Genomic DNA, 6,546 nt, shown 5'->3' with positions numbered 1-6,546 from the left:
ATAAAGTGAGCGTTTCTTTGACTGCTCGTACAAACCGCTTTTTTTTCAACATCGCATCATTTTACGTCACACGAGGGAGATGTGTGCTGTGCTCTGCCGCAGCTCAGTGCAGAGTAGGTTGGTATTCAGTAAGAGCGGTCGTGAGTCAGTGTGTTTTCAGTAGTTTTTGTATTTCAATTTATCATCGTCATGGTAAATTTATGTGTTTGTGGAGCTTGCAAAAACTCCAGCCTGTCAGGACATCAAGTCCACCGGTTTCCTAACAGGAAAAAGGACGGTGCTATCTTTCGTGCCTGGGTGCGGGTTGTGCAGGTGAAGAGACGGGATTTCTCTTCCGCGTCGGCTTCGGAAAACGCGGTCGTGTGTAGCGTTCACTTCAGATCGGAGGATTATCGTCCCGGCGATATGAAGGAGTTCAACATGGGATACCGAAGTAAGAACCGGGTGAGACTCAGAGCTGGTGCGGTTCCTTCAGTGTACGCATCTTCGGGTTCTCCCGCTGGATGTAGGCGCGAGCACAACATCAACTGGCAAACGCAATGTAAGCGGAACGAAACTGAGCTAACAGTTACTCGTTATTGTGTTTGTGTGGACCGTTTATCAGTTTGGACCAGTGCAGCGCGAGCCTGATCAAGCAACACTGTAGCCTAACTGCGAGATCCAGTAAATAAAGAATTCGCCACTGAAGTAATAACATCGCTGCGAGATCTAGTGAGAAATATTCACATTTCTCCGTTATTAACGGATCAAACAGCACTGAAACCAGGAATAAACATTGTGCAATGAATGAACGAACTATCCAGTGTCCACAGATCAGCAACATTCACCATGGCTTTACTGTAGTAACACTAACTGCAACCATGGAAGTTTGGCATTTTCCACTAAGGCCCAGTATGCATCCACCTCCCTGCAACACTGACTTTCCTCAGCTGTAAACATTGCCTCGCATTTATATCACGTAACGATAGTCTGGGTGGATATTAATGAGCATGACAAACGCCTGATCAAAGCTTAGTTTCTGTTATTGTAAGTTCCAATATGTTCTGTCTAACATTAATCCTGGCCTGTCCCTGTTCTCTTGGCAGCCTAGCAGGCTCATAATTGTATGGCTGTGGTCCGTCAACAATTTCCTCAGCGTCCGAAATGTCATTGCAATCCATATTTCCCTGTTGTGTGAATCGACCGCTCTCCCTCGTGCTACGTCACGACTCTCGCCCGTCACGCCCATTTTCAGATGCGGAAGTAAAATTTTCTCACAAAAACGACTCCAGAAGCCACTGTAGCGTATTTATAAGTTTTTTTTTTAAGAAAATCTAGTTCCTACATTATTTTTCTATACATTGACTTGTTGGGTCTTCTAACCTGCAAGTTGCTCTTTAAGCTCAACATTTTCTAAGACATTTTTAAGATCCAATGTATCTGTTAAAAATATAGTTAATGCACTGTAAACTCATATGAACACATAGGCCTATTTTTTGCCTAACACAAAAAATGAATTAAATAACTAAATAATGCAAACAGGTCGCTGGATAACATTGGGCTGCATATAAAGAAACAAAATGCATGTGCCATGGATAAATAAAGTGGAATCGCCTCACATAGGAGCCTGATAAAAATGCTTTTTTATTGCTTTTCTCATTTCCTTTTTTGCTTTTCAAGGCCGATAAACAAGAATATTACTGTTTACTTTTCTTTGTTATAATATTACTATTCTTTGTTATATTTCCAGTCATGACTGTGGTGAAGATGGAAGAGGCTTTCAAGTGCAGAATCTGCATTAGCCTACTAATACAAGTGTTTGAAAGTAGTGTTAAATTAAATTTAAAAGTAGATATTTTTATTTTATTTTGTTAATTTGTTAATATTTTTACACTTTTTTGTGAATGTTTTGAATGTGCACAATTTACAACTAATAATTAGGGCCGAGCTAGACACAGTGGCCGGGCTGAAGTCATGTCAAGTCATGTCTTTGTTTTAAAGTTTTAAATAGCGATGTAAACGAGGATTTATGTAGCGTAAATACAATACATAAGCTACACACTCTTATTACATCTCGTTAAATATGATTATGACCATTCATAATTGATAGACACCGATAAACACTGCGCGCTGACAGACAGCTATCAGCTAACGTTAGGCTATTTAAGTTATAAACTATCATAACTATCTGTTAACCTGACCTAAAAATAACGGATTTTACAATTCTATCTTTAATTGATAATTGAAATGAAATCAACCATCTGTAATATTTAATTAACTTAATTATGTAAAGTTATAATAGAAGTAAAACATTTAGGCCATGAAATACTATTCATTCATTTAATATCATTAATGTAATAATTTAAGAACGTTTGTCCATGCAGATACTGTAAATATTTCACTGAAATATAAATGTTTCTTTTTCTCCCTTCTCCGTGTGTGTAATCAGATGCTGCTCTGTGTAAGTATTCTGTGGGAATCACTGTCTGACACATTCTCAGTGTTTGCATTGTAGATTTGTCATAGACATTTACAAACACTTTCTTTGCACAATATAAATAACGGCATTTTCATAAACATTTTGCTTATGTTATGTTAATATTTTGGGAAAGAAATGTTTTAAATGAGATGTTCCTCACCCCCTGAACAAATACTGTATTTGAAATGTAGTTTGTCCTCTCTCTTACAGTGTTTATTGCCGTCTAACCCTGATTGCAGCATGAGCTCCAGCCCCAGTGAAGCAGAGCTGAACCAGCTGATCGAGGTCTTCAGGATCCGCAGACACTACAGACAGGCTGGAGCTGAACTCCTCCATGACCAGGACTGGATAACTACACCGCCTAAATGTGTTTTTAATAATAATAAACAACACCTGTAACTATTTTTCCGGATCTCAAATTACACAAAACATTTTTTATGTTAACATTTCAATTGCTGTTGTTTTTTCTCACTTTAGATGCCGACACAAACACAGCCAGCATCCGAAGGGGTTGATCCTGATCCTGTTCCATCATGATGCCAGAGACTGGGATGGTGGAAGGAAGGAGCAGAAGAACCAGAAGACTGATGAAGATCTTACTCAAACTCTGTGTAAAATAAATGCTGCTCTTTTGACAGTTCTGTTCAAACGTTCCTGAATTTGTTTTCACGATTTACATGCCGACGACTGGATGCTGGCTACTGTGATACATTATTAACATACATTTTTAACATCCCAGGAATAATTACTTTGTAAAATAGATTAAAACAGAAAACAGTTATTTTAAGCTGCAACAATATTTCAGAATATTACTCTTTTAATGTATTTATTAAATAAATGCAGCTTTGATGAGATGAAGGGATTTCTTTCAAAAGTATTTAAAAAATGTTACTGACCCCAAACTATTGAACGGTAATGTATTGTGTATGTATGTATATGTATATATATATATATATATATATATATATATATATATATATATATATATATATTACATGACTGTGAATAAATGAAATTATTTGAAACGTATAACTTCTAATGTACTACTTCGACTTTCAACAAGTGCAATTAGTTTGCATGTATTGTGGCAAATGCAAAGTACAACCAAACTAAACTTGTTGTTTGTTAAGGCCACAGGTATATTACAGCACATCTTTGCATTGTCCACAGTATGCCCACACTTTTCCCAGTGCACCCACAGTATGCCCACACTTTTCCCAGTGTACCCGCAGTATGCCCACACTTTTCCCAGTGTACCCACAGTATGCCCACACTTTTCCCAGTGTACCCACAGTATGCCCACACTTTTCCCAGTGTACCCGCAGTATGCCCACACTTTTCCCAGTGTACCCACAGTATGCCCACACTTTTCCCAGTGTACCCACAGTATGCCCACACTTTTCCCAGTGTACCCGCAGTATGCCCACACTTTTCCCAGTGTACCCACAGTATGCCCACACTTTTCCCAGTGTACCCACAGTATGCCCACACTTTTCCCAGTGTACCCGCAGTATGCCCACACTTTTCCCAGTGTACCCACAGTATGCCCACACTTTTCCCAGTGTACCCACAGTATGCCCACACTTTTCCCAGTGTACCCACAGTATGCCCACACTTTTCCCAGTGTACCCGCAGTATGCCCACACTTTTCCCAGTGTACCCACAGTATGCCCACACTTTTCCCAGTGTACCCACAGTATGCCCACACTTTTCCCAGTGTACCCGCAGTATGCCCACACTTTTCCCAGTGTACCCACAGTATGCCCACACTTTTCCCAGTGTACCCACAGTATGCCCACACTTTTCCCAGTGTACCCGCAGTATGCCCACACTTTTCCCAGTGTACCCACAGTATGCCCACACTTTTCCCAGTGTACCCGCAGTATGCCCACACTTTTCCCAGTGTACCCACAGTATGCCCACACTTTTCCCAGTGTACCCACAGTATGCCCACACTTTTCCCAGTGTACCCGCAGTATGCCCACACTTTTCCCAGTGTACCCACAGTATGCCCACACTTTTCCCAGTGTACCCGCAGTATGCCCACACTTTTCCCAGTGTACCCGCAGTATGCCCACACTTTTCCCAGTGTACCCGCAGTATGCCCACACTTTTCCCAGTGCACCCGCAGTATGCCCATACTTTTCCCAGTGCACCCGCAGTATGCCCACACTTTTCCCAGTGCACCCGCAGTATGCCCACACTTTTCCCAGTGCACCCACAGTATGCCCACACTTTTCCCAGTGTACCCGCAGTATGCCCACACTTTTCCCAGTGCACCCGCAGTATGCCCACACTTTTCCCAGTGTACCCGCAGTATGCCCACACTTTTCCCAGTGTACCCACAGTATGCCCACACTTTTCCCAGTGTACCCACAGTATGCCCACACTTTTCCCAGTGCACCCGCAGTATGCCCACACTTTTCCCAGTGTACCCGCAGTATGCCCACACTTTTCCCAGTGCACCCGCAGTATGCCCACACTTTTCCCAGTGTACCCACAGTATGCCCACACTTTTCCCAGTGTACCCGCAGTATGCCCACACTTTTCCCAGTGTACCTTTTCCCAGTGTACCCACAGTATGCCCACACTTTTCCCAGTGTACCCGCAGTATGCCCACACTTTTCCCAGTGCACCCACAGTATGCCCACACTTTTCCCAGTGCACCCGCAGTATGCCCACACTTTTCCCAGTGCACCCGCAGTATGCCCACACTTTTCCCAGTGCACCCGCAGTATGCCCACACTTTTCCCAGTGCACCCGCAGTATGCCCACACTTTTCCCAGTGCACCCACAGTATGCCCACACTTTTCCCAGTGTACCCGCAGTATGCCCACACTTTTCCCAGTGTACCCGCAGTATGCCCACACTTTTCCCAGTGTACCCGCAGTATGCCCACACTTTTCCCAGTGCACCCGCAGTATGCCCACACTTTTCCCAGTGTACCCGCAGTATGCCCACACTTTTCCCAGTGCACCCACAGTATGCCCACACTTTTCCCAGTGTACCCGCAGTATGCCCACACTTTTCCCAGTGTACCCACAGTATGCCCACACTTTTCCCAGTGTACCCACAGTATGCCCACACTTTTCCCAGTGCACCCGCAGTATGCCCACACTTTTCCCAGTGTACCCGCAGTATGCCCACACTTTTCCCAGTGCACCCACAGTATGCCCACACTTTTCCCAGTGCACCCGCAGTATGCCCACACTTTTCCCAGTGCACCCGCAGTATGCCCACACTTTTCCCAGTGTACCCGCAGTATGCCCACACTTTTCCCAGTGTACCCGCAGTATGCCCACACTTTTCCCAGTGCACCCGCAGTATGCCCACACTTTTCCCAGTGTACCCACAGTATGCCCACACTTTTCCCAGTGCACCCGCAGTATGCCCACACTTTTCCCAGTGTACCCACAGTATGCCCACACTTTTCCCAGTGCACCCGCAGTATGCCCACACTTTTCCCAGTGCACCCACAGTATGCCCACACTTTGGGCTGTATTTCCCGTATTTCCCGCTGGTATCTGGGCCCACTGTGGGCTGTCCCGCAAGGGCCCCATTTTGGCCCCAAAGGAGCATGTTTGCTGGGTAGTTTTTTGTCAAATTCAGTTCCTGTGAAAAATTGTGAAATACTGTTCCATAGGTGAAGTTACAGAACAATATGAGTGATTATATAACAATATGTGGATGTAGTATTCAGTGAAAATGTGCTCCAGTTAATGGAGTAGCTTTAGGCTACACAGGTGATGAGTAGCTAATACCAGTAAACTCCAGCCGCTGGAGCAGATTCTTACAGTAACTGAGTATTACACAACATCACCGGTTCAGACTTGAACACTGTAGCCCACAGATGTGTGGCCTATACCTTATTTTAGAAATATGTTTTTCTGTAGGCTATATTGATTTGTTGTGTGTTGTTAAGATGAATACAACTGTCTTAACTGAATTTTTCTATGATGTGGCGATGGGGTGTGTAATGTATAGATGACATGAAACCGCATGTGGTTGAACTGAACCCCCCCCCCCCCCATTTCTACTCTCTCACACACACATACATTCTCCTTTCACATACATACATTTCTACTCTC

Source organism: Scardinius erythrophthalmus, assembly GCF_964197995.2.
Source record: "Scardinius erythrophthalmus genome assembly, chromosome: 9".
Lineage (NCBI taxonomy): Eukaryota > Metazoa > Chordata > Actinopteri > Cypriniformes > Leuciscidae > Scardinius > Scardinius erythrophthalmus.
This window is presented reverse-complemented; position numbering follows the sequence as displayed.